The sequence below is a fragment of the Martes martes genome (assembly GCF_963455335.1).
Source record: "Martes martes genome assembly, chromosome: 6".
Lineage (NCBI taxonomy): Eukaryota > Metazoa > Chordata > Mammalia > Carnivora > Mustelidae > Martes > Martes martes.
The window spans coordinates 137,633,786-137,659,946 of record NC_137893.1 but is presented as its reverse complement, the minus strand read 5'-3'; the positions used below and the strand labels follow the sequence as shown (position 1 = coordinate 137,659,946).

Below are 26,161 nucleotides of genomic sequence, written 5' to 3'. Positions count from 1 at the left end.
GTCCGGGAGCAGCTCTGCCTCACATCCCCTCCTAAACCTGCCAAGGCGTCTTTAAAACAGTCTCTGGAAGTTTCTAAAAACTTGGATCTTGAGCCGAGTTCCTTATGTGATGTAGATTACACAATCTGTTGCTGTCACCCCCTTATCTCTCTTTGTCTTTCAGGCTTCCGCTTCCAACACTCACATCAGCTCAGTTCTTTCCCACACTTGATCCCAAACACTGTGGCTTCCTTACGGGATTACTCAGTCGGCGTCTCTCTGCCAAGTCCACATTCCCCCCTGAGCCACGTTACAGACCCCTTTGGGGTGACTGGCTTCAGTGGTGGGGGTATGCGGGGGGGGGTTGTGTGCCGTTTTGGGGTGGGGAAGGTGTGTGGGGAAAGGGCCCAGGGCAGTCACGGGGTACGCTGGTCACTTATTAAGACATCCTCAGTTAGCCCCACAGTGGGGCTGCAGACATAGTTTAAAAGACCCACCTGATAAATGAGCCCCCCCTTTGTCGTGAGGTTCTCGTTTCGTGATAAAGGAATCGCGCACAGTCTTACTTCCTACATATTAAATGTTCAAAGCTCTGTTTTCAAAATTCGTGTAGCGAGTGCATCGTCCATCAGGCATCAGCGTTGCACCTACTAAATGTCAAAGCAGCAGGATTTCATGTTGTTTATTTAAAATCTCTTTCTCTTCCAGTTTTCCAAAGAAATTAGTCCTTTTTCTGGGTGAAACGAAACCAGTTTGCTGTTTTCCTAGGGTGAGTGATCCTTTAACCCTTTTATATATTTTGGAGATTACTTTATCTTTTATATGTATTTTGTTTTACATAAAATATATTTTATATATTTTCCCATCAAAATTCTATCCAGTTCTCATGATGCTCCAAGAAAAGGGCTTGCTAGCATACGTTCTCCAGAAGCTTTCTCCCACTTGGCACCAAAGGGTCCTTCCTACTCCTCACATCTCTCCCTTCAGAAAGGATGGTTTCACTCCTGTATTTTTCGGCCATTTCTTTTTGCTGTACACGTTTTGCCTCTTAGGAATTATTACCATTGCTGCACTTACCTTGTCCAGCTTACAGGGAGGAGGAGAGAGGGAGGTTTCTCTTTTTCTCAATGACTGATGCATAGAAATACCGTGGGCGAGGAGAAACCATCCGTTTTGTTCATGTGACACACTGTCTCGTGAATATCATGACAGAGAGTAATAAGATGTGAATGTGAGACGGGACTTTAGAGCCCATCTGGCAAAGCCCTTCCGTACAGCTGGGGCAACTGAGGCCCAGAGGACCTCCCACCCCCCATCTAGGGACCTCTCGGACAGCAGCAGAGCTGGGATGTTGAGAAGTGCTCTGACTTCCAGAGGCATGGTGGTCTCCCTTTGCTTTCCCCCGCCCCACCCTGCATAGATCTGTCTTTCAAATCCCCTTTGTTTCTGAGGATACAGAGCTGTAGGTGGTTAGACCGAATAACATCCCTCCAAGGCATGCATCAGGAGGGATGCTGTTTAACTAGTTAACTTTGCAGTAATCGTGCTTGCTACTACCAAGTGGGTGGAGGGGACAAATCCAGAACACTTCTGTCACAGACCTTCTCCCAGAGGGCATATTTTCCTTGGTGCTTCCCAAACCTCTGCATTTGCAAAGTTCTATGTCACGTGCCCGGGCTGGGGTGGTGCTCTGTTTTGCAGCTAGAAAGTGTGGTGCACCTGCAGGGTCTGGCCAGCTGCAGACCCGCACCGCCCCCTCCCCCGCGCCAGACTGCATGCACCTGCAGAGAAGCGCCTACAGGCTTCCATATCGGGCAGCATAGATTTGACCCGCAGTCACTGAGGCTTACGGAGAAACATTTCTTCATTTAAAAAAAAAGAAAAAAGTTGTACTGCTTTTCACGTGAGAGTGCAGTTGTGGTGTATGATGGAGGGAGGCGTGAGACTCTGATCGTCCACTGGAATCCTAGTAGGCGAGCTTATCTGCCGCTTTTTCAAGGATGCCTATGCCGGAGCGGGCTCTGGGTCGCGTTAGTTTGGTGAGCTAAGTGCACTCATTTCCACATTTCTTCTCACCTGGAGACGGTCTAAGTATAGTCTTGAGAGCCTGTGTCTATTATTTTATCCCACTTGTCAACTTAATCACTGTAGCTTAACGAATGGGGGCTTCTCTTCTGCCCTAACTGGGATCATTATCAAGGAACTTGATGGCTTCTTAGCGGGGTGCAGAGATAGTCGGCTTTCCGCCGTTGTCCGGAATGGGATTTGGAACATGGATTGCTAATTCACTGGCCATCGACTGCTTCCTTCTCTCATCCTGATCGTCCTGTGCTGAACTGCGTGATGTGGGTGAATGTGTGTCCATCAGAGGTCTCTCCACTTTGGGGTTTCCATTCCTTCCTCTTATCCAAGAAGAGCCCAACAAGAGGTTTATCCCCAGAGCACACCAGAGTATGGTGTGGGACGTGAGCTCTTCCGCTCTCTGGAGAACCTCAGGGCCTCCACGGAACCAACTGATGGGTTAAGACTAAAATAAAGGACAGTTTAGGGCCCCCACAAAGTGGGGAGGGGACAAACCCCATGCCTGCTCTGTACTAGTCACTTAGTAAAGAAGAAGATGCTGGAGAGGCCTGAAGCAAGAGAGATAACGTTGGGGCCCCCTGAATTCATGCCCACCACTTGGGGCCTCTTTGGTTCCCTCTGGGGTGATAAGTGGTTGAAGTTGACAGTTGGGAGGCACCAAATCATTACCCCAAAAATACCCCGGGCTGTTTGCTTTTACCACTTGCAGGAAATGAAACAAAACGTAAAAAGCCGCTCGGAGGCTGGTGGGCATGCTCTGGGCTCGTACCGTGGAGGCCCACACGCCCCACTTAGGGTCGCCTCGTAGAACCTGGGAGGCTGGGCTCCGTTGCATGGTTTGCAGGAGGCTGGACCCTGGAACAAGCCCGCTGTTGTGCTCGATGGTATCCCTTTAAGGGAAATCTGGGAAAACGGTCCTGCCAGTGATGTGATTTTCTTTGCTAGAGGCCAAGTCGCAATGGCAGTCCTGGTTCCATAGCAACATGTCTGCGGCCAGAAAAAATATAATGACTGTGGCAGCCCGTAGATCTCGGGCAGGGGGAGCCGGCCCACATGCCCCTTTCCATTGCCCCCTTTGCCCTGGCCGGCCTTAGCCCTCTTTCAGAGAGCGAGGACGTCGTAATTGCTGTGAACTGTTCCCACCGTGAACAGTTACTCCCTGTCCCCCCATCAAGCTCGGGACTTAACAAGGGAGAAGATGATGTCTGTAATAGAATTCTGCAAGCCCCATCGTGCCAGCAGAGCTTTACGGCGGGATGTCGGTGGAGAGTCTGGGCCTCGCATCGGCCCTGTAGCAAAGCAGCGCCGTCAGGATGGCACCGTGGGTAGAGCGTGTCCTGGGCGTCACGGTCGACAGCTTCTGGCTGGAAAGTGGGCAGCCACATGGACCCGTGGGAGACCTCGGGAAACAGAGGACCCATTCTGGGTGCTACTTGGAGTTAGGATACATTTCCCAGGGTAGAATGTAATGCCAAGCACAGAAGGACTGCACAAAGACATGCGGTACACAGGGCTTGTGTTCTAGAAGCTTCTACCGGAGGTGTGGTCTCTGATTCCAGTTTCTCCGGCGTGTGTAGGTGGGGTTTTTAACGTGTCTCTGATGTTGTCCTATCTCTACACTCCTCCATGAAACCATTGTGATCACTCTTGATTTCAACAGATGCTGTTCTCGCCCTGAACTCTAGGAGCATCTTTAAAAATCTCTACCATGTATCTGACATGCGTCTGGTGTTTCCTTTTTTTGATACATAATGCCTTAGGGGGTCTGAGCAGACTTTCTAGATAGAAGGTAAGGCATTCAAGGTCAGGGACCATTTATCTTATTCGTTGGCATTTTTTTTTTTTTTAATTTCCCTGATGTTCAGCATTGAGCCCTGTAGATAGTAACCAGCCCATTAATATTTCTCCCCGATAACGTTAGAGTCCCATCCTGTCTCCTAAGGAAATTGTGAAGCAAGTGTGTAAATATATTGAGAACGCTTTTAAATTCTTCGAAGATAAATCAAGCAATTCTTTTTCTAGCATGGTTTAAAAAAAAAAAAGACTGTAGATATGAAATCAAAAGCTAAGAATGTCTGAAGATTTCACATGTCTCCTTCTTCCTCCTTGTGGCTCCTGACCATGACCTGTGGGCTCTAGGGTTCGACGCTGGCACTGACATCTTCCCGTTCCTCATCCCATCCCCCGATACGCGCGGCTTCTGTTGAATTTGCCTTATTATACCATTCGGGCCAGACTTCTCAGTCACACCCCGAGCAGTGTCTTTGGAGCTACTAAGTAAAAGATTTGAAAGATTTTTCATTAAGGTTGACAGGTTTGATAGATTAGGATAGTGGTTCCTAATTTAGTTTTGAGGTCTGTTGAGGGAGGGAAGGTTTTTATCATATAAAAACTTTTATCTTAATCATCAGAGTTCTCTTCCCTTCCCAAGTAGTTCTGAGACAGCCGAGAACTAAGACAAGCATCATAAGGCAGATGGAAGCCAAAATGCACGTCTGCGGCTGCTAACAGTGAGCTGAGTTAGAAGCTGTGTCTTGGGTTGAGAGCCCAAAATGGGCCTCCCGCTCCCTCGTCCCTTGTCTGGGTCTGGAACAGCCCACCCGCAGGGACAGTTGGAGTCCGTGGGCCACTGTCTGTGTGAAGAAGGAAGGAAAGCACACTCCACATTTTAAGACTACTCAGCGGGAGATTCAAGGTTTGGGGGGAAGGGAAGGTGCAGGGAAAATTCTCAGCATGGACAACAGAAGTGGGGGGGTGGTATTCCCTCTGGCTCTGCTCACGCCTCTCCCCATTTGACACGCTACTCGGGCAAATGATCCCCAGCCTCACTCCAGCCATCTTACCCGCTGTGTTTTCTCCAGGGCTCTTTGGTTGATAAACTGGTTTATTGGGTTTGTTGTTTGTCCCTTTTATTAGAATGTTAGCTCAGTGAAAGCAAGAACCTCATCAGTATCATTGACTTTCGTGTCCCAGCACTTAACGCTGTGCCCAGTGCGTAGGAAGCATTTGATACATATTTGTTAAATGATGACCTGTTGTTTTATGCCTCTTCTCACACGCCTTAAGGACCTGGATGTCTTTGTGCCCTCTCCTTCCTGGAAAAGACCTACTCGTACCATAAGACTAGGCTGAGCTCTCATGCTCCCGGCAGAGCCTTTCCTGGGTTCCCTTCTTCCAAGGGGAAGGAGCACCTTCTTCTTTATAACTCACTTGCTTGTATATTCATCACCCTTACTAGATTGTAAACTCCTGGGGATCTGGACAACCTCTTGTTCTTATTCATCCTTGTTTCTCTGATATCTGCCATGTGGTAGGTGCTCAGTAAATAATATTAGCATTAATATTAGTAAATAATATTAGCATAAATAATAATATTAGCATGGCAGGAACTGTATCTTACTACTGTATCTTAGTACTTAACTGTATCTTAGTACTTAAAACCACTTTCTAAATACTTTACATATGTTCAGTTGTATGATTCACATAACCACTTTACAAGATATGCCCTGGGAATAAAATCCAGGGCATAAAGAGATGAGGTGACTAGCTGATGCTCTTACAGCAGGTCTGATTCCATTGGTGTTATTCTCAGCTGACTCTCAGAGAATGAGTTTATCAATGGATGAATGAATCAGAATCCCAGAATCCCAGATCTGTCTCATTTAATAGGGCCACAGCCATTGGGATCAACAAAATAAGTGAGTAAGAAATGATCAGCAGCAAGCAACCTGGTGATGGGCCATGGTTAAAATAGAATATTGAGGCCACAGCTCAAGTAAATCCACACATGAATCCCTAAAGTCTTACTGTAGCTCTTGAGCTCAATTCCTAATTATCCATGCCGGCATAGTGCTTTTGGTTAATGAAAATCAACAATTATCATTATATTGGGGGATTATTTCCAATTGTGAGGGAGAATATGAAGTCATCCATTATGAGTTAAACCATTGCTGTGCATGAGGCTCACTCCTAAACTTGGGGGTAAATGGTGGGAGGGGGAACTCCTAAATTTGGGGGGGATGGTAAGAGGGGGCATGTGAGTTGGGAGTTGAAGAGGAGATCCCCAAAAGGTCACAGTATATGAAAGACTCCAGCCTAGTTGCAAGGACAAGGCGTGCTTACAAGCCAAGTTAAGGAAACATAAAGAAATAAAGGGCAGCAAATAGAACTATCGCAAAGCGTTAATACCTATGATTATTTGCCGGATGGTAACATTAGAGAAAATGAAAGCTGTTGTATCAGTCAGTGTAGGGCGGTGTTATGCTGCGTGGAGAGTCAACCCTACACTCTCACGAGTGAGAAGTTTAGTTCTCACTCATACTGTGTCCACTGTGGATCTCATGAGTCTCCAGGACGTCCTCCAGGCATATTTCTGTGACTCAGGCTACTCTGATCTTGGTATCCTGTCATCTGGGGGTCTCCTTCATGATCGCAGGGCAAGAGGGAAAAACTGGAGAACTGCACCAGCAATGAAATGCTTCAGAGCTTTGCCCTGGAAGGGACACGAGCCACCTGCTCTGTCCTAGACATAGTATCCCGCCTTTTATACAGCTCATATCATTCCAGCCCTCTCATTCGCTTTTAGGGTTTTCTCCCGCCCGCCACGCGGTGGGTGCTCAGTGAATGTTGGTTAGGTGGAAGAAGGAGAGCATACCATATTGCCTGATGGTTTTGACCGCAGTACAGTCACCGCAGCCTCAGAAGCCCGGACTCGGTCAAAGATGTTTACTAAAAAAAGCATGAATAAAAGCAACCACGTGGCTAGCATTAATTAGCTCTGGTGAGTGGGACATCATAAAGACATGGGCAGGCGACATCCAAATCCGTTGGTGGTTGAACTCACACTTCAGCCCCGTCTCTTGGCCACATCCCTGTCTCACGGTCCACGGTGAGATTCACAGTGCGTTGTCTGGTGTCAGCCTGCCGTTTAGAAAAGGCTTCTTCCTGAATGAGATGGAGATCACTATCCTTATTTAAGAATTAAGGAGCTTAATTAAGTAGAGGTTAATCGGTTCGGGATGCTTCCACGACTGCCACCCGGGTGTCTTTGACCGCACTGCACCACCTCTCTCCTGTTTTAGGCTCACTCCTTCACCCACTGCTTCGCATCCTGGGGTCCTGGTGGGTGGGCAGCATCTAGCTCCAGATCAACGGGGCGGAAGCTGGGGGAGGACCGGTTTAGACAGGACGAAAACATGTGCTGAGCAAAGCATAAGCTGCTGAAGATGAAAAACAAATTGGAAACTGTATGTGTGATTCAGTACAGAGTGGAGAGTTTATAGAAAGGAAGTGGAAAATTGCCTTGGAAGGGTAGGTTGGGGTCATACTACTTGTGTCAAACCAAAAAATGGGTCTCTCAACCACATCTTGCTACATAATCGTTGGTCAAGAGAAACCAGAGTACAACGGGGGACCCATGATCACGGCCACTAACAAATCCTAGAAAATGGTGCTTCTTTGTTTGTGGTTTGGGGTGGAGGTGGTGGAGAGGGAGGGGGCTGAGCCCTCTAACTGTCACTCTTCAAATATGAACACAGCAGCGCTGTTGGAGAGGGTCCTAAACCGGGGGTTGCTGGTCACTGGAGATGTCGCAGCAAGCCGGTGACACGACCAACCATGTTTTGGTGAGATTAGCTTTGCCACTGTGTTCATGATGTATGAGAGGGTGGGGAGAAAACCGGACACGAGCGCCCCGGTGAGGAGGTTGTTACAAGCATAAGGAGATGAGATTTGAAAAGTTCATGTGGGAGCATGATGAAGGGGCAGATGTGGGAGACACTTCAAAGAAGAGCTGACCAATGCAGTGCAATCCTTTGGACTTGAGAAACAAGAGAATGGAAAGAGTTGGCGGTAACTGGATTTTTGAGTCCCACTGGCCTTGTAAGGTGCCCTGTCTTCTTTAGTTTTGGGGCTTATTTAAGTAACAGTGTCATTCTGTGAGTCAGAGCTTCCTAGCTAGACCTGGGGCAGAGCTTTGAACCAACGCAAGCCCCTTTACGTAACCGAGGATGGTCTCGACCTTGGCCTTTCCACCGTCTCTCCCTTCCCCTGCCCCTCCCTCCCGGAGGTTTGGGATTAAATCTTTAATCAGCAGCAAAAACCAATTGTCAGGCTGAAATTTCATCTCCACCCGGGCCCTCTAGTGGAGATAAAATGGTTTAAACGTGGGCCAGAAAAGCAAAATCAAATGTGGGATTCTGAGCCTCGCTCCTGATAAGAGAGGGTTCCCCGTCCACGCCGTGAGACCCGTCCCCGTCCTGCGGACTTGCCTTGCCTTCAGACACAGCCTCCTCACCGTTCTGGGAAACGAGTGGTAGTATTCTGCTGGCTAGTCAAATTTTTGCAAGCTTACAGTTCTGAGGCTCACGAGGCCGCCATGCACCACTTTCTCAGTCCTTCCGGTCTGATGAGAGAGAGTCAGTGTTGAATTGAGAGAAAGGAGAAAGATGCTCTCTGATGGCAGAGAGGACGAAGGAGTTGCATCCCATTTACCTTGCTGGGGCTAGTCTGCTTCACTTTGCCCAGGTGCTGGTCTGTGGCGGTAGAGGACAGTCCAGTGAGACAGGCTGAGGCTGTGTTCAGCCCACACGCGGCACCTGTTACCTCTAAGGAGCCGGAGAGAGTGCGTGGGCTCCCAGGGCTCCAGGACTCCTTCAGCCCCACATCTCTTTCCCCTGAAAGTCGGCTGGAGCTAGACAGATGCTACCAGGGGAGGACAGAACTCCTCACGCCGTGCCTTTCCCCCTGCTCTCCGCACGGCTGTGTGGAGCAGACACCTGGGCCAGAGGCGCACAAAGTTTAACAGAGCAGGAGGGCCTCTTCCGCAGGTGCCCTTGGCCATGCTAACGCTACCCTTGTTGGTCAGACCCTCCTGCTTACTCTGCTGCTGCCCTCTACAAAGGTGCTCCCCATTCCTGGGGCCAGGCAAGGCATAGGACCTGCTGGGCATGGAAGACAGGTGGCCTTGGCGATCCCTGCAATGCCTAGTACATACCCATCAATTCAGCACGATTCGTTGGATTGATTTGTAAGTCAGGTTACTTTGGAGTAGCAAGATGATGAGGGACCTCTCTCATCTCGGGGTGAGGGGGTCTATATTTAGACAGAAAGCTCCCCTATTAATGGGCCATTCTGTGTTGTGTTGCCGGAGAACGGAGAAGCTGGCTGTAAGTTTTGTTCCACATCTTCTGTAGTTTCAAAGGTATTTTCTCACTAGTACTAGAGACTTTTAAACATTTCGAGTCTCCCGTGATATCTATATCCTTTTGATGTAGTCTACATGGAAACTAGAGCAGGAACGGGCTTCAGAGTAAGCTAACCAAAGCATCTTGGGGCTTTTGATCACTTTCCATTAGCACGAACAGAAATCTGCATCCTATCCGATTTTGTATGAAAGGCCGCTCATTGTTTAATGAAGATAAACATGTTGCTGGGTGTTTTAGGGCTGACTTGTCTCCTCCAGTCAGGAGCTAAAAAATTCATATGTGAGATCAGCCCAGTTGGCACAGAGGGGATTCTGAATGCCCCAAACATTTCCCTGGCCATTGGCTGAACTTTTGAAGTCGGCTTGCACTAAAAGAACAGATATGGAAAAGTGCTTTACTTGAGTCCGATGGGCCCCTCAGCCACATCTTTGCTACATAATATTTGGTCAAAAGAATCCTGAGTGCAGGGGCGCCCGGGTGGCTCAGTTGGTTAAGTGTCTTTGGCTCAGGTCATGATCCTGGGGTCCTGGGATCGAGTCCCACATTGGGCTCCCTGCTCACTGCGAGACTGCTTCTCCCTCTCCCTCTGCCCCTCCTCAGGCTCATGCGCTCTCTCGCTCTCTCTCTCTCAAATAAATAAATAAAATCTGAAGAAGGAAACTTAAGTGCAAGGAGGACATGTGATCCCAGCCACTAACAAATTCCTAGAAAGTGATGCGTGTTGTTTCCCTCTGGTGAGATGGTGGCGATGGTGGGCAGAGGGTCCTACCCACTCTCCCTGTCCCTGCTGTATGTTCCGAGAATGCTTCTGGCTCTTGTGCCACCCCCCACCCCACCCCAACTTGCAGGAGGGAGGGCATGGCTGTTGCTGGTGGCGTCTGAAAACCGGTAGACGGAACTCTGGGAAAGCAGCTCTCAGGCCCAGCTGTGTGAGTTCCTCAAGCCCATTCTGGTCCTCGGGGCTTTTTGACATTCGGGGAGAAAAAAGAAAAAAAAAAAGCTTGCATTCTAAATTTGTTTCTAAAAGGGAGTGCCTTTCCAATGCTTAGAACTTGGAACTGCTGTTTTTTGTTTTTTTTTTTCTTTTCCCATGTAGTATGTGACAAATGGGGATGCTGACGTCACCCTTGGAGTATGGAGTCCAGGTTCCTCCCTAGAGAGAACAGTAAACAAAGTGCTTACTTTGTTTTTCACCTAAAAATGCGCCACTTTCTGTAGAGTTGAGAGGTGACTCGAGATGTTCCTGTTTTCATGTTCAGCTGTTTCCTGGTTCTGGGAGCAACACTACATTCCATGGCTCAAAGTATTTGAGCAAATTGTGTCTTCTGCCGGAGCTATTTATGGATCCTCAAACAAATGGCGCTTTCTGAGGAAGGAGAAGCGTGTATGAAAACTCTTGTGGTAAAGCCTTTTGTGTGAGGCGTGGCGGCAGAACTTCTGAGAAGCTGGCTTTGGGGGGAATGGCATCCCCCCGGGGCCCGTGAGGCCCAGGGGAGGGCAGCCCTGCTCGTGTGTTCTGCTGTGAGCTGACACCTGGCTGCCTCAGGGCGCCTGGCTGAGATCAGCCTGGGGACAAGGAGGATGGGGTACGAGCTCAGAGCCTCATCCCAACCAGCGAGGTGCAGGAGGAAGCCAGGCTACGTGGTTCTCTGGTTCTGGGGCAGCCACGAAGGCCTCAGATGGACATTCTCACTCCCCCTCAGGGTGAACGCCGTTGCCTCCAGACCTCCTGCCCTTGTAGGCCTGTCTCCTGCTCCCAGGAAAACACATTCGCAGAAGACATAAGCTCAGTCAGAACTTCGGAGAACATTAGTGAACATTCCGGGGAATGAAGTGGACGATGCAGGCTTTTTGGCTGTTGCTGCTGACGTACTTCTGAGGGAGAAAGGAGGAGTAGAAAGTTGGGGACCTCTGATTAGTGGAAGCCGAGCCCGCTGAAGGCAGGGTTGGGTGTCAGCCCCCCGTCCTGCTGTATGTCACAACTCAAGCTTATGCGCTTAAATGTCTGTGTGTGAAACGATGAAAGAGGTCTGTGAGCCACTTGTTTGTCTTCTTGGGTGATGGGCCTTAAGGAGGGCACTCCTTTGTGATGAGCACTGGGTGTTTTAGGCAACTGGTGAATCACTAAATTCTACCCATGAAAATAAGAATACACTGTATATTACCTAAATTGAACTTTTAAAAAAATAATAAAAAAGATAAAGGAGGTCAGGTGTAAGTTCTGCATCACTGAAGCTGTGAGCTCGCTCCCTGCCCGTTTTTGGGGGGGAGTGGAAGCCTGAAGCAGGGGTGCTCTTAATTCCCAAGCAGATCACCGTCTGTGGGAATGATGAAGCCAGGATAATTGTTTTCACGTCGCAGTGCCCTCTAGTGGCCAGCCTGGGGCCCTTCTAGAAGGTCATTCCAGACTCCCACTACCTCCTGTTTCCTCACGGAATGAAGCACCCACTTCTCAGTGGTTGAGTCTCTATCTCCTGATCGTGATCTGACTTCCACGCAGGGAAAAAATCAGAAGCTTTGTTACAGAGCAGAGAAAATAGTGCTATTGCCACGTCAAATTAGGATGAATCTTCCTGCGGCGCATCCCAGTCGTAAATCTGCAGGATGGGACCCCAGACTCTGAGACTCCGATGCAAGGATTTTCACAGCCAACCGATTTGTTCCAGGAGGAGACTTGATGCCATTGGCAGGAGCGGGCAAGTCCTGTGCTGGCTTCCCACCCATACACAGACAAGCTTTACAAAACGGCAAAACCTTCTCAAGCTATGTAGTTGGCCAACGCAAGATTTGTTTTCCTCCCTCAGAAGGTTGATGTCGTTAACCGTCTGCCGTCTATACAGCTTTGATAGGGTTTTCCATAGTGAAAGCATTAGTCACTCACAATTATCTTCGAATGAATTATGTAAATCGTGTTTTGGTTTTGATATCTTGTTTTTCTCGTCACTTCAGCCAGTTAAGTGGCTCCTGAGTGGTTCTTGTGGCTGCGGTCAAGTATGTAGGCACCACCTTAGGAATCTCGTTAAAGGCAGCTTCTGACTCTTGTAGGTCTGACGTGGGGTCCAAGATTCTGCATTTCCAGGGACCACACTTGGAATAACGAAGTAATAGGCGAATAACAAGGTGTTAGTGATGCAGGCGGACAGTCTGTGTCCTCGAAGGGACTGGAGAAAGTTTGTAAGTAATTATGGCATTAAGACAGAATGTGATGGGACGACTGGGTGGCTCAGTCAGTTGAGCATCTGCCTCTTGATTTCAGCTCAGGTCCTGATCTCACGGTCCTGGTATTGCACCCCACATAGGGCTCTGCCCTCACTGGGGAGTCTACGTCAGGATTTTCTCTCTCAGTCTCCCTCTGCCCCTCCCCCTGCTCATGCAGGTTCTCTGTCTCTCTTGCTCAAATAAATAAATCTTTTTAAAAAGACAGAATGTGATAATATGTATAATAAGATTTAAAACATGCTTAATGTGATCACTTCCATTTTCTTAAAAGATTTTATTTATTTATTTGACAAAGAGAGAGAGAGATCACAGGTAGGCAGAGAAGCAGGCAGGTTTGGCAGGGGAAGCAGGCTCCCTGCTGAGCAGCGAGCCCGATGCAGGTCTCGATCCCAGGACCCTGAGATTATGACCTGAGCCGAAGGCAGAGGCTTAACCCACCGAACCACTCAGGCGCCCCTTAATGTGATCACTTCTGATTGGAAAGATCAGGAAGAATTTTCCTGAAGAAAATGATTTTGAAATGGGACCTGAGATTTGGGTTAGTTTGTGACGGGGATGGGTAGGTAAGTATGACAAAGGCAAACGAGTCAGAAAGTACAGGTTCTGGAAAATGAAGAGTTTGTGCAAGGAACAAGAAGCTGCCATTGCTCGATATGGGGAAAGCACGAGATATTTGGAAAGGCAGGTTGAAGTCCTTTTGTGGACTATCAGGAAATCTAGGGTGAAAAGTCCGGACTTGGGAAGCAAAGAAGAACCAGCAATGAGAGATTCTGAAACAAGGTGAATTGATTGAAACAAGATTAATTTGGCCCATGTATGTAGAATAGACTGGAACAGGGAGTAATGTCATTTTCCGGACAGGAAGGGACAGAACGGAGAGCATGAGGCGTATTAGCAAGTGGGAGAATGAAGGATAAAGAGGAGTGCAGGGAGGATCCGAAGGCTCCCTGGAGAACATCAGCCTTCCGGTCCTGGATGGTGAGAAGCACAGTCGCACCATAATCCTAAATGGGAAAGTCAGCTGAGCTATCGAACATGTTCAAACAGGAAAATGACCTGGATGAATACTCGAACATCATTTCCAAGAGGCCTTCCTTGTCTCTCCTATCTAAAATAGCACCCAGTCTTTTTACCCTGCTTTATTGTTTTCATGACACTTTTCAGTGTCTACATTATTCTCTATGAATTTATTTGTGCCATGTTGCTCCCAGGAGTTTATACTCTACTGGAAGAAACAGACAATAAACATGTAAACAAATAAATATAATTAGAAATGAAGAGGAGAGAACAGTCACACATGCAAAAGAAGAACAAGATGGGGGGTGGATCTTCGTTAGATCGGATGGGTAAGAAAAGGCTCTCTTTGGAGATGACATTAGATCAAGAAGGGGCACACTGTGGGAGTGAGAGTGTGGGCAGAGAGAATGGCATATGCAAAGGTCCTGAGGTGAGATGTGCTGGGAACATCCAGAGATCATGAACTCGAACCACTGTTGCTGGAAGCTAGAGTGAGCTGGAAGAAGAGTAGGAGAGATTGATGTTAGAACAGACAAGCCACAGATAGTGCAGAGCCTTGTGGCTGGCAAGGGAATTCAGTTTTATTCTAAATGCTTAGAAAGTCATGCAAGGGTCTAAACATGCAAGGTAGATTGGAGGGTGACAAAGAAAAACAGGGAAATAGGGAAGAAAACCTGCAGTTGACCAGAGGAGAAGCAATAGTGGTTTGGACCTGATTGATAGCAGTAGAGTCAGAAGAGAAGTAGATGGGTTCATGATATAGTTAATTCTCAAGGCCAGCTGTGCATACCATGTACATTTTTGATGTGAACAAAGACATGGTGGTGATCACCAGAATTCCCCAGCTTCGGGCTTGAGCAACTAATAAAATGGATGCACCATCCACAGAGATGGGGAGGACAGGCACATAGCCGAGTTTGGAAAATGCTGAGTTTAAGGTATACATGAGATTTTTTTTTAAATTGTGGCAAAATACTCATAAACTCTGCTGTCATAAAACCTTTGTAGATTGCAGTTCAGTAGTGGTGAGTATGTTCATGTCGTGCATTCAGTCTCCAGAACTCTTTTCATCTTGCAAAACTAGAACCCCCACGCTCATCAGACTGCAACAGTCCTTCCTCCCTCCCCCAGCCCCTGGCAGCCACCACTCTACTTTCTCTGTCTGTCTGACTGCTCTTGATCCCTCATATAAGTGGAATCATACCATATTTGTCCTTTTGTGTCTGGCTTATTTCACTTAGCATAGTGTCCTCAAGGTTTATCATATTGTAGCATGTGACAGAATTTCCTTCCTTTTTAAAGGCTGAATAATATTCCACACACACATGTGCGTGCGCGCGCGCACACACACACACACACACACACACACATTTTATTTATCCATTTATCCCCTGGTGGACACTTGGGTAGCTTCCACCTTTTGGCTGTTGTGAATAATGCTGTGAACATGGATGGACAAATACCAAAATACCTTTTCAGGATCCCACTTTCAGTTCTTTGGGGAACATAGCTAGAAGGAGAATTTGCTGGATCATATGGTAAATCTATTTTTAATTTTTTGAGGAACCCTGCACTGTTTCCCAAAGTGGCCGCACCATTCTATATTCCCACTAGCAGTGCGCAAGTGTTCTGGTTTCTCCACATCCTTGCCAACAATTACTGTTTTCTGGTTTTGATAATGGCCACCCTAATAGGTATGAGGTGGTGAGACATTGTCTTTAGTGGGTATTTCAGATAGGCTGTTCAGTCTTCAGGTCTACAGATCAAGAAGAGGCCTGGCCTGAGATACACCATGAAGTTCAAGTTTAAGCAATCTCTCATATTTTCAGTGAATTGGGTTTTTTTTAATCAAGTATTTTTTTGAGATTTTATTGATTGATTCAGAGAGAATGTGCATGAGCGGGGGTGGGGGCAAAGAGAGAGAGAGAGTCTCAACAGACTTCATACTCAACAGTATGAAGCCCAACATGGGGCTCGATCCCACAACCCCAAGATCACAACCTGAGCCAAAATCAAGAGTCAGATGCTTAACCTACTGAGCTACCCAGGTGCCCTTTCAATGAGTTTTTATGCCAACTTAACTGTAAGCATCTAAGAACTTGGAAATTTAGATAAAGCCATTAGATTTCTGTTTAAACTACTTAGTCTCTCAGACACGTTTGAAGTTTTATATAGATTGATTTAGAAGTATTGCTTTTGTGTGCTTTCCTACTATGTGAAATAATTCATTTGTAGCCTTCATCTTTGGTACTGTATCTTCATCATCTTTTGAACCACTTTGTCAGTCATCTCATCCATTTCTCCAAAGGACATCATCTTGACTTGCATCTGTGTCATTTGAAAGACGTGCTGTGTTTTGAACCTGTGTGGGGTGCTATCACCAGGAATTTTATTCCCAGCCACAGGCACCCATTCCTAAATCTACGGGTTACATTTGTATAGCTTACTGGCCAAAGCAATCACATAGTTAAGCCCACAGTTAATGTGACCATGGACACAGGGAGGCATGATATATTGGGAACTGTTGTTGTAACAATAGGGGTCCCAACTGGTATGATTCCATTCTTCTAGTGAGTACCTATTCATGAATAATACAACTTCCATTTATTGTATTGCTCTTGAAAGCAATCTTTATAATGCTTTTTTAAATTTATAATAACATCCAGTGTTTGTGACAGTAAAGTCATACTCCAAAGAATAATTACTAGTTAAATTTATTTTCTTCCTCAAGAAAAAAAAAAAATTCTGTTAGTTGACTTTTATAAGCATGCAAAACCAGCAGTTGGTCCAGGGGGTTCCAAGGGACTATCTTTTCCCCGTAAAGAGAAATTTGTTGTTTCAGAGAGAATTTATTGAGCAACAAAGAATATGATAAGCTATATAAAGACTCAGAAATTAAGGGAAGTCATTCTTTTTTGAGTTTGGGGAAAACCTTGTATCAGGCTTACAGGATAAATTATAAACCTGACTTTGGAGACTTGAGTGTAAGGAAGAGTTTCCACACAGTAAAAGTCCTTAAACGCTACTCTAGTGAATGAGCCCATTTCTCATAAATGTTTAAGAATAATACGGGTCTGGCATGTTTGAAGTTTAGTCTTTTCCGGTGGCATGAGACGCTCTCAAGGTTCCTTCTGATCTTCAACAATGTGATTGAGTGATACCTCTTACCTACCTGTTCACCCATCTGTTTGTTCATTAATATCAAGCAGCTCCTCGAGTCCAGGATTTCTGACTACAATGTAACAGAAAATCTTTGTTTTATCAGTTTAACAACAGAGAAACAGAAAAGCAACAGATAGTGAACCAAAAGGATTTCATTATCTCAAAATTCCCAACCCCAAACTATATGTATTATATAATAACCCCAAACAAAATACAATTCCGTAATTGAAATCCATTATATTCCAAGATCTGTTTCTCCAGGGATAATTGGGATTAGGAAAACAGGGTTCTAAAGAAGTGGCCTTAATATTATATTGGATATTAATAGCATATTAATAGAAGTAGCCTTCATATAATAATATAATATTTTTGGTTGCCAGCTGGCCATTTGTGTAGCCAACCATCCATCCATCCAGCCAGCCATCCATTCATACATCCATACAACCTTTGGTTAATTTTTACCTGTATCAACTTGTTACATGGTATTGGGTAATGTTTTTAGTAATCATAGACTTGAGCTTTACTCACTGTTTGCAGTGAATACTGCAAACAAGTTCTCCCTCTTATCTTAAAGTTAACGGGCTTTTAAAAATCCTAATTAGACCCACTAGACCATAGTTCATCATTGAGATTCCACTGAAACAAATAATGATAATGTTCATTTCACGTCTTTGACCTGGGAATTGCAATGTGATTTACCAACATTAACTCATCAATCCTCTTAACACTTCGGAATAAGACATTGATATTTTTAAACTCAACATATAAATGGATTCCCCGTTTTCCAGTGAATTTACATGTCTTTGCTACGGTGAAATATGGAGTGAGGAGAGCAATTAAAGCTAAAATCATCCTTTTCTGAACTACTGCTCGGTGGTCTGACCTACACAAGAATATCTTATTTTCTGGAAATTGAAAAAAAAAACAAAACACAACAGAGAGGTGGTGAGGGGAGAGCACCAACTTTACTTATGTAAAAGGATTCCATAAAACCATGCTAGAGACCAAAAATCTTACGGCCCCCAAATGACAACGTTCCTTAAAACTCTTCCTCCCTCTGATTTGATGCTTAATAAAAAGACGGACCTGCTCTGCGTCGCTCCAGGGATGAGTCAGAGCATGTGAGCAAATGAAAACAAATCAGCAGAGAAAAGGCCAGCTTCTGTGTTACCCTAGAAATATTTCTTATTTTCCCAGGGCTCCCGATGTTCTTCCATTCCTGCGTAAACTCGGCTTATAGTAAGCCCTGGTGCCAAGACTTTTCAGTCAGTTCTCTGCCAAAACCATGATACTCTCAGCCTGGGACGAGACACCGTCCCGCTGAGGAAGTGCAGAGGAGAATTACTGAGGCATATTTCTCATGGGAGGCGGTAGGACGGTGTGCTGTTCGCAGAATATCGTTCCCGGTCACTGGGCATGTGGAGGCTAAGAGAAAGCAGAGACTTTTTTTTTTTTTTAAGTTTTTAATTTTAATTCCGGTAGAGTTAGCATATGGCACAATACTAGCTTCAGGTGTACAAGATAGCGATTCCACAGTTCTATGTTTGACTCTGTCCGTGCTCATCATGATAGGAATATTCTTAATTTCCTTCACCTTTTCCACCCGTGCCCCCACCCACAGAAAGCAGAGTTTTGTTTTTGTTTTTGGTTTTGGGGGTTTTTTGGGTAACTTACGTAGTCTGGCAATTGAAGCAACACTAAAATTACTTAAACATTTAAAAGATAGAGGTTGTCACAGTTTATGATCTCAATCATCTGAGGTCATCCCTGAGACCCTAAATTGCTTTCTTTATATACTGTTGGTTCTCCCTGAACATGCTTTCAGAATAGGGGCCTTGTAACAATATCCACGGGTCGGTTCATAGTACAGTATTTCAGGAAATGTAAGTACTCTGTAAAGAGTCAGCTTCAGTTTTGTTGAGGAACAAAGACTGCTTTTTCAGCAAATCTGGCTCGTGTTCATGTTAAATCCCACCCTCCCCCTTTTTTTGCAAGGGGGAAATTTCAAGATCTCATTGCTGTATTTAACTTTCTATTTTAGAGGCTGCCAATGCACTTTTCCTCTCAAATAAAGCCTACGTGCGTTCTTTCCCTAATTAACTTTTTAAGGGTTGGGATGTCCAGCCTGACCTAATGTTAGAATGCTCAAAAATAGTACTGATACCAGCACCCTAAGCAAGACCGATGGGGACCTTTTTCATGCTGTTGGCTTATTTCTTGGTGAAGGAAGTTTTGGTGCTATGGCTCCAGCGAGTTAAACTTGGTGGAGGATAGGCATATCAGTCAAGAAGTTGGACATCTGGGGCACCGATATGATGCCTTCTTTCAAGCAAGGACCGAATGGCTTCCTCATGTGTGTCTAGGCATCCGGGCTGACCACAGCTAGAAGGGAAAACTGTAGACTGTGTCTGGCCAAGTTTTGGCCCCCCTCACACAGCCTAGGTTCCCTGGGGCAGGGGGCGGCGTATGTAATTAGGTGCTGGGAGGTAGAAAGCAGTAATGATAATCCAAGTTGGAAAACAGAGCTAGAATTAGAGTGCTTCAAAAGTGGGAGTGGGAGAGCTGAACTCAGGAGGAGGTGACTCTCCCCATTATCTGATGCCAGAACCAACCATGCCACGGAGACCAGTTGGCCCTTGAGCTTGTGTCCCGGTGAGGACTCTAGAGCAGCGTCGGAGAGCTACTGGATGTTGGTAGAGGAAGGAGGTCAGGAAGAGCTTAATCCTGTTTGAATTTTAGTCTACTCCGTGTAATCTATACATGGCGAGCCTGAGGCCAGAGGAGGGGAGAGATTTTCACGGGGTGGCAGTTGGTACTAGATCCTGGCCTCGTGTCTGAGTCCCTTGCTGCCCACTGCCGACCTCCCTCCGTTCACCAGGGTGACTTGTCATCCCTTCAAGTCCTTTTACTTCTTTGCCTTAGACTCCTCTACGTGTCGGATTAGAAGTGGGATCGTGATATGCCAACGTTTTAAACTAAAAATCTTCCTGTACAAATATGAAATATTTACCAGCTTGCCCTAATTTCTCTGATGCCCTGATTATAAGATGCACCACAGATTTAATGATTAGTTTCCTTGTGGGGGTGGGGGGGATAGAAATGCTACCACTTTTTTATATATTCATCATATGTAAAACAAGTTCTAAGTTCAGAAATGTCCAAATACGAAAAACTCACGTGGATATCACACATACGGGCTACGTGTGTTGTTTCTAGGCTCCGTTATACACGTCCTCCTTAAAAGCCTGCTTTCCATGAAGCCCAAAGTAGTCCCCGGGTTGAAAGCTGACTCTTAACAATTCATGGTGGTAAGAATCAGGGAGGACTTAGGAAAACAATTTAGAAAATTCATTTTGAACAACTTAAGCTGCTAGCTATTAGCTAAACTAGTAGCTAGGAGTTTCATTGACCACATGCCTCAACCACATTGACCACATTTCTCACAAAGGAGCATCCTAACTGTGGATGAAAAGGCATGAGCTGTACAGCAGGTGGGGGCAAAGGGGAAGTGAAGAAGCTGGGCATTCCACACCCTAGATCATTAAACTACATTATTAAGAGTTTCTTGAGTGTATGTATATATAAGAATTTCAGTTATGCAAAATGAAGAATTCTGGAGATGGATGGTGATGATGGCTGTACACAGTGTGAATGTGCTTAATGCCCCTGAACTGTACATTTAAAAAAGGTTAAGATGATAAATTTTATGTTCTGTGTACTTTATCACAAGTTTTAGAAAAATATGGATTTAATATATACATATGCTTATAAATGTTTCCCACCAGTTTGATTAAAGAACAGCAAACCATATCATCCATCCCTCCGTCCGTCCACCCATCTATCCATCTTTATTCATTCACTCAACAGTTATGAATCCCATATTATGCGCCAGGACCTGTGCTGAGAGCTGGAGTAAACTATAAATACAGTATACTCTTTATCTTGAGTTACTCATGACTTAGTTTCGGTGAAGGCGGCATGAGTAATTACCACCCAGCACGGTAGGGCAAAAATGAATGCATATACGGAGTTAAGATGGTGTCCGAGTGTGCAGAGTTGTGGAGTGTCTCTCACCACATAGGTGAGGGGCATGAAGGGATCATCTGCTTTGGAACAACATGAACAAAGCATGGGGAACAAAGAACAGGGTATCTAGTGTGCACAGTGACCAGTTGGTTCTCCGTCACTAATGACGTGTCATGTGACGGGGGGTAGTGAGCTTGTAAGGCGGAGAAGTAAAAGAGCAAAGAATAGAAGGTCCCTTACGCCATGTTTAAGGAGTACGGACTCCTCAGACCAATGGAGATCAGATCACACTCCAGTGGGCTAAGGATTCCTCAAAACCCACTAACCCTCCAAGGGCTGCCTTCAGAAGTCCTTGGTCATGACGGGTGCAGAGGTGGGGGAACCAATGCAGGTCAACATGAATGGCCTCCATTTTATTTGTTTTATGTATAGTTGACCCTTGAAAAATAGAGATTGAAACTGTGGATCCACTTGTTTCTGGATTTTTTCCAGTACAGGACAGTAAATGTATTTTCCCTTAGTAACATTTTCTCTAGCTTACTTTATTGTAAGAATACAGCATATGATCTATACAACATAGGAAAAAAGTGTCAATTGGCACTTTTGGTAAGGTTTTCAGTTAACACTAAGCTATTAGCAGTTAAGTTTTGGGGGAGTTAAAGTTATATGTGGATTTTTGACTCCCTGGTGGGTTTCTATGCAAAATTTCCTTTGAAGATAGGGTTCTGGCAAAAAAAAAAAAAAAAAAAAAACCCAAATTACACATTTAAAAAACTGCTGTTGGCAAAGAGGACTAACCAAAAATTATTAGAATTGGTTATAGTCAGCTTTTTGTTTTAAAAAATCAATACCCTGAATTTGAAGCAGTGGATATTTTATTCATTTCTGAACCTTGTATCTCACCTAGCAGCACTCTGCACATGATACACACTCAACGAAATGTCCAATGGGAATTATTGTAGGGATCTGATTTACACGCTATTTCTATGAGGTCAAGTTCAACAGCATATTGTCCACTCACTCAAAAGCAATTTGTAGAAATATAAATGAACTTTCCCCTTACTCTCTTTTTCCCTATGTAAAAAATTGGAGTGCACTAGCTGGTTGGTTTTTTTTTTTTTTTCCCTGTTTCCCATGTGTTATTGAGACATTGGCTTTTCTAATTTGATGCCTTGGACCTGGTTGACAAGTCTGATTATGTAGGATCGAACTTTGTAGAAAATAACAGTTAATTGTATTTTTTTTAATGCTTAACATGATATTCTGGGCAAGTTTTGTTTCTTTATGGACTAGAGCCAGAATCCTACTGTTTTCCAATTTGTTTAAATGCAACAGCTTATACAACATATGTACATGTTCAGTTGAAGATAAAGGATATCATTATTTTTAGCCTATTACAAAGAAAACCACATTCTCTCTTAAATGTCTTGGCATAAAGTAATTTGAACACAATTTCTGCACAAATCATTTTCAAGAGATTGGCTGTCAAGTGTATTTTTTAAAGTAGCACTCTCTCAAGAACCAATGAGACTTTGCAAATTTAGGTATATTCTCAGCCTGAAATGTGGTTGAAGATGTCAGTTTTTAAACAGCACTTTGAGAAGTAGTTAGCTTAAAAGTACAGCAATTCAGAGCACACTGAGAATGATTTTGAAGAGTAAAGTCTTGATACACTGGAAAGAAAGTTGACAGATTCACTACAATTAGGAGACAAGCAGGTACAACTCCCACTTGTAAAAACTTTTCTCATCTAACGCACTTCTGATCCTGGCCTAAGAAGATACTCAGCGAATCCTTACTGCTCTCTAGCGTCTGAGTCCATTGGACAGAAATTCTCCCAGCTTCCGTCTGTAGGACACAAGCCGTGTACCCACCACTGCTTTTCTTAAAGATAAGTAAATGAGACCTATGAAAAATGACGAGACTGAAATGTGTTTTTCCTTCAAGCCTGGGGTGTGCCTGTGAGCACACGTTCACGCACACACGTGTACTCATACATGTGTTTACACAAGCAGGCGCGCCCAGACGCACACATTGGTTTGAGTGCACGTGTCTGAGGAGGAAAAAGTGACTTGAAACCCATTTCCCAGCTTTTACCGCCATTACCAATAGATTTTTACCAACTCTGACTTTATTCTGCTATTGTATAAAGGTCAGTGAGTGTGCCCTGTGCTTTGGCAGGCTAGAGGATATTCTGAGGGTGTTGTACCTTCTCCACCACAAGAACCTGAATATTTAAGGATTGGAGACTTTTGCCTGATATCCTTTGGCCTTGCTGTCTTCAACAATGGAGCTTTGTAATCATATGTGGGCATCAGATTAAATTCACAAAGGAAGGAAGAATTCGTCCCCTCAGTGTTCGTTTTTCATGCACCATAATAAAGGTTTATCGTTGCCTGTTGCCAGTCTTATCAAAATACTGGAAAGAATTACTGCTGCCCAGCTGTCTCCGAAAACCTGACCCAGCTGCATTTTTGGAAGCATGTCCTATCTTCCTAAATTCAGATATACCTCCAAGGCCCACTTCTATTGTATGGACACGCACACGCACGCATGCATGCATGCACCAGAAAGGACAGTAGATACCACTGTTCTCTTCAGTGAGGGTACACTCTCAGCCCCGTCCTACAAAATGAGTGATGGATGGAAGATGCGAGATGGCTGTTCTCTTTGTGGGTCTTGGAACCAAGTCATAGGACCCTCCTCCTAACGATTGGCTCTTTTTTTTTTTTTAAGATTTTATTTATTTATTTGACAGACAGAGATCACAAGTAGGCAGAGAGGCAGGCAGAGAGAGAGGGGGAAGCAGGCTCCCCACTGAGCAGGGAGCCTGACGTGGGGCTCGATCCCAGGACCCTGAGATCATGACCTGAGCTGAAGGCAGAGGCTTAACCCGCTGAGCCACCCAAGTGCCCCGTGGCTGGCTCTTCTAAAATTACCGAGAAGGTTTACATGGTACAGACTTCGGGGTTGCAAATCTATTTCACTGAAATCCATTTCTCTGCCACTTGGAAGTTTCGGGCTCTGGGGCTGTTGCTTAATCTCTCAGTTGGTTTTGTCACTGGTCATTGGGAATACTAACAGCATGTGGGGGAAGACTAAATGAGAACGAATAGAAGAAATTCAGTTTTTGTTAGTTTTAAAATGAGAAAACTTAACAGAGATGGAAGAATGTACATCCCTAACACACCGCAAGTGGTGTGAGGTGGCCAGGAAGGCTGGCTCCGAGGGTGGGGGAGTCAGGAGCCTCTTCTGACCACTGACTTAGGGCACTGGCTCTCCACTTCGGTTGTACATTAGAACCCTATTGCCCAGGCAGCACCCCAGATCCATCATGTGAGGGTCTCTACAGGTGGATCGCAGGCCTCAGGATTCTTAAAGCTCCCCGTGCGATCTCAGTGTGCGACAAGTTTGAGCAATGATGCCGGAGGTGTATTCGAAAGTCTCCAGTTCATCCAGAGGCTGAATGGATGATGCCTGGAATTCTAAACTTTAATTCTTTTTGCTTAAAACTGGAATTTGGACATCATATTCGATGTGTATTATATCTGGCTCACTATAAACTAGATTATTAAGTTCTCTTAATAATAGGCAGGTATTGGGGTGGGGAAGAGACAGAGGTCTTTAGATGTCTAAGGACCAAAGCAATTCACTAGAGGGCAATTGACATGGAAACAAATGGAACTAAAAGAACAGAAAACCAAGCCATTTCAAGCTCCTTGTTGCTTTTGGAAATTAGTCCCTGCAAAAGCACCACCCAAGAGTTCATTCTTTTCCCGAAAGTTCGGGATTATGGTCCTTTCCAGTCAGGGCCCTTGAAAATTTGTTGCATCTTCAAAATGTGGGATGTGTTCACTGTAACCATGTTATTCAAAGGTAATTTGTTAAATTTTTTTCAAAACACACACACACACACACGCACACAACACCTTTTTGAAAGAGAACAGATTAAAATAATTCCATACTCAAAACCTCTTTGACCTCTTTTCCACAAGTAGTGCTGGGACATCTGGGGAGGACAGATGAGACACATGCAAAAAAAAAAAAAAAAAAATGGACCCTTCACACCACTTATAAAAAATTAACTAAGATGGGCCAACGATCTAAATGTAAGAGCCAGAGTATAAAACTCCTAGAAGAAAACAGTGGAGTGGATCTTCATGACCTTGGGTTTGGCAATGGATCCTTAGGTGTGACACCAAAAACAGAAGCAACAACAACAACAAAATAGATAAATTGGACTTCATCAAAATCAAAAACTTCTGTGACTTAAAAAACACTGTCAAGAAAGTCAAAAGACAACCCTGCAGAATGGGAAAAAATATTTGCAAGTCATGTATCTGATCAGAGTCTGGCTTCCACCATATGCAAAGAACTCTCAGAACTGAACCACAAAAAGACAGACCACCCAATTTTTAAAAGGACAAAGGACTGGATGGACATTTCTCTAAAGAAGATATACAAATGGCCTCCAAGCACATTGATAAGACATTCAGCATCATTAGTAACTATGAAAATGCAGCCCAAACCACAGTGAGATCCCACCTCATACCCACCGGGATGGCCATAATCAGTAATAAAAGGAGAATAACCAATGTTAGCAAAGAAGGAAGATCGGAGACTTCATGCATTTCCAGAAAACGGTGCAGCCAGTGTGGAAAACCAGTTTGGCATCTTCCCAGAATATAAAACATGGAATGACCACATGACCCAGCCATCCCTCAGTGTACACCCAAGAGAATTGAAAACAGGCATTCAAACAAAAGTAGGTAGAATAATGTTCAAAGCATTCTTCCTAATAACCACAAAGTGGAAATAACCCAAATGTTCATCTGCTGATAGAAAAACAGAATGTGGTCTCTACCTACCGCCGACTATTATGTAGCCAGGAAGGGAACAAAGTACTAGATGAATCCTGAAAATGGGATACTAAGTGGAAGGAGGTAGGCACAAAAGACCATATAGTACAGGAGTCCATTTATAGGCAACATCCAGAATAGGCAGAGCCATAGAACAGAGAGTAGATGAGTGGTTGCCAGGAACAGGAGGAGGTGGGAATGGAGAGTGAGTATGGAGTTCCTTCCTGAGATGATGAAAATCTTCTGGAACGAGCTAATGGTAAAAACCACAGCATTGTACACTTCACAGATGATGAAAATGGTTTTACCGTGACTTTTACTTCAATTACAAAATCTCTCTCTGACCCTGTCTGTTCTCTCATCTCTCATTCTGCTCAAGGGGCCATAAACCAATCACTTAGCCATGACTGGAGGTCTTGTTCCATCCATTAGCCTTGTAATTCCATTCTGATGCTACACTTTTTTTGGCTCTCCAGTGTCATACTTCTGCAGCGTCATCTACATTGGTCTCCTTTTCCCTACCAGAACTTCCATCCATCACCCCTCCTCAGGCTTTGGTCCCCAGCAGAGCGATTCGGAGGAACATGGCAGACCGTCTGCCAATCTCCATCT

The 26,161-nt window shown here is 45.0% G+C and overlaps 1 protein-coding gene across 8 annotated transcripts in view; it reads left to right on the top strand.

Annotated features, from left to right (window-relative positions):
* Nucleotides 1–26,161, top strand: part of ATXN1 (ataxin 1) — a 395,770-nt gene that overhangs the window by 211,369 nt on the left and 158,240 nt on the right. For 7 of the 8 annotated variants that reach the window (XM_080806344.1, XM_080806349.1, XM_080806345.1 and 4 more), the window contains one exon: nt 688–748. The exons of the other annotated variant lie outside the window; for it this stretch is intronic. The gene's annotated coding sequence lies outside the window, so the exon portion shown is untranslated. The remainder of the gene's footprint in view (nt 1–687; nt 749–26,161) is intronic. 8 annotated transcript variants of the gene reach the window in all.